Below are 2,500 nucleotides of genomic sequence, written 5' to 3'. Positions count from 1 at the left end.
TGACTCGGATCAGTTACCTGTTGGGTCTTTTGTCCTCATTGATTCTGCTGTCTCTTTCTCTCTCCTAAAACCTCAGCTCACTCTGTCTCATGACCCCCCCCCCACACACACACACAGAGGTCTCTTTCTTCGTCTCCATCACTGAGCTCTTTATTTATTGATCAGCTGATCGCTGACTGTCACCAGTTTGTTTGCTTCACACTGACTGTCAGTTTGAGATCTTTTTCACGTTAACGGTACGACCGTTTGTTTTATTGTCTTGAAATCTACAACGTCTTCAAATGTCTCGAACTGGGTTTTCTAAAAAAAATCGGCCAATTGACAGAAAATTTTATATTTTATTTTTTATTGCGATACAGAAACAGGCTTAGTCAGGAAGCGAGAGAAGAATCGGGCGAACGACAGGTGGCTCGTTGTTGAATCTTAAACTTTTAAACCACTTTTATGTTGAAACAAAAATGATGCAACCTGCAGTCAGCTGGTTTTGGGTGGAGCTCAGCTACGTGAATAAAAATGTTAACAAAACACGAGAAGCTCGCGGGACGCTCTCATTTTGTCAAAGTAGCTTCTCGGAGGGAAAAAAAAAAAGGTTGGAAACCGCCCAAATAAACTGAAAAATGTCGTAGCTACATAGTTACCACGGCAACCCTACGCAGATAGGTTGGCGATGTCTGGACACCAAATCTGATCCACTTTCAAAACAGTGCGGACAGTCTGAACAAAGACTTAACGAGGTTTCTTCGTGTCTAAATGTTCGATTAATTAAATCTCTCATAGGCCAATCAGACGACCCATAATGCTTTGCAGGTGTCCGAAACAAGTGTCTTAACGCATCGGGACGTTTTGAAGCCTCCAGTCTGGTCGTCACCATCTTGTTTTTTTTTGGAGCCAGAAGTGACCATATTTGGACGACCTGGGGGAGGAGCTGACTGAGGAGCCCCGCCCGCTGAAGCCAGTGCAAAAGTGCCTTAAAGTGTAATACCACCAAGGGGCCACTAGGGGCTTCCAATAGACTCCCACTGAAAAAGCATCAGGTTCTCCTGAAATAGTCAGTAAATGTTTCCCTCCAGTCGTCTTGATGTCGTTGGATGAACTCCTTCTGGGTTTGAGTGTGTTTGTGATACTGAGATGAGGTGATGTCACTTTCAGTCTGTTGCTTCTCTTTCGTTTCGTCTGATTGAAGCTACAACAACGACGACGACGCAGCGGTTTATGGTGCAACTCTGGGCTGTGACAAGTCAGAGTTAACAGACTTCTTCTGCTGCACTTAATCCTATAATCAATAATCAGTTAAGCCGATAATCTTAACTATCTACCGAGCAGTCGAGACGCTGAACCTGAACCCTGAAACTGACAGCGTGAAAGCGTAAAGTTTGTCTTCGACAAAATGTCCTCAGTCCTCAGGTTTGAACCGGGTCCCCACAAAGATAGACAAACAAGCACGCTCACACACTTCCCCTTCCTGCTCCTCCCAGTTCAGAGAAATACAAATAAAAAGGAGAAGTTCAGACGGCCGGCCGGACGCGCTCTCACAGCCGTGTAGTCAGAGAACACGGAACATGTGAAGTTGAAGCTGATGCACGTCTGATTTAAACTTCCATCTTATCGGTTATCTGTCAGGTTATAAACAGCTGATTGCAGTTTTTATGGATCTAAAACGCTAAATGTGTAATCAGGTCCTGTCTCGGAGGGCTGTGATTGGCTGTCAGCTGTCCAGGTGAGACCAGGTGTTCCCTGAGCCTCGGGCTGATCAGAGGTCAGACGGTCTCTGGAGTTCTCTGGACTACAGCTCCCATGAGGCCTTGCTGCTGCTGTTGTGTCCTGGAGCAGAGTTTGAGTCCGACCTTCATCTATAATTCATGTGAGCAGCAGCCTCCTGCCCCTGAGCAAGGCATCTGATACAGCCAATCAGATCAAAGGAGCAGCTGAGGCTCCTCCCCCTGTAACACAGGTGGCCATTTACATGTCCCATGGTCACATGACCTGACTGTGTGTTTATATTTTATCCAGTTTGTTTTTTAAAAGCAAAAACACATGAACTGACACATGAAAAACAAACAAGACAGTGATTGGTTGGTCTGTAGTCGTGTTCTGATTGGCTGGTCTGTAGTCGTGTTCTGATTGGCTGGTCTGTAGTCGTGTTCTGATTGGCTGGTCTGTAGTCGTGTTCTGATTGGCTGGTCTGTAGTCGTGTTCTGATTGGCTGGTCTGTAGTCGTGTTCTGATTGGCTGGTCTGTAGTCGTGTTCTGATTGGCTGGTCTGTAGTCGTGTTCTGATTGGCTGGTCGTAGCATGGTTAGGGTGTAGGACTTTAAGCAGAGGGTTCTCCTGACCTCCAGTAGGCTGCAGCGTCTGTAGATGATTCCTCTGTTCCTCCTCTTGTGTCTCTCTGCTGCTCTTTTCTGTCTCTGCTCTCCTCTCGTGATGTTCTCCTCCTCTGAGCCTCGGTTCTCTCGGAGGTTTTCCTTTCTGTTAAAAGGGAGTTTTTCCTTCCCTCTGC

At 46.4% G+C, this 2,500-nt stretch overlaps 1 protein-coding gene across 1 annotated transcript in view; it reads left to right on the top strand.

The window, feature by feature from the left end:
* Nucleotides 1-2,500, top strand: part of LOC138633797 (rho guanine nucleotide exchange factor 2-like) — an 18,576-nt gene that overhangs the window by 3,109 nt on the left and 12,967 nt on the right. The window lies entirely within an intron of this gene.

This window comes from Brachyistius frenatus, unplaced genomic scaffold (assembly GCF_029030835.1).
Source record: "Brachyistius frenatus isolate BFR_SWC_R1_liver_20210118 unplaced genomic scaffold, ASM2903083v1 Contig_237, whole genome shotgun sequence".
NCBI classification, from domain to species: Eukaryota; Metazoa; Chordata; class Actinopteri; family Embiotocidae; genus Brachyistius; species Brachyistius frenatus.
This window is presented reverse-complemented; position numbering and strand designations above follow the sequence as displayed.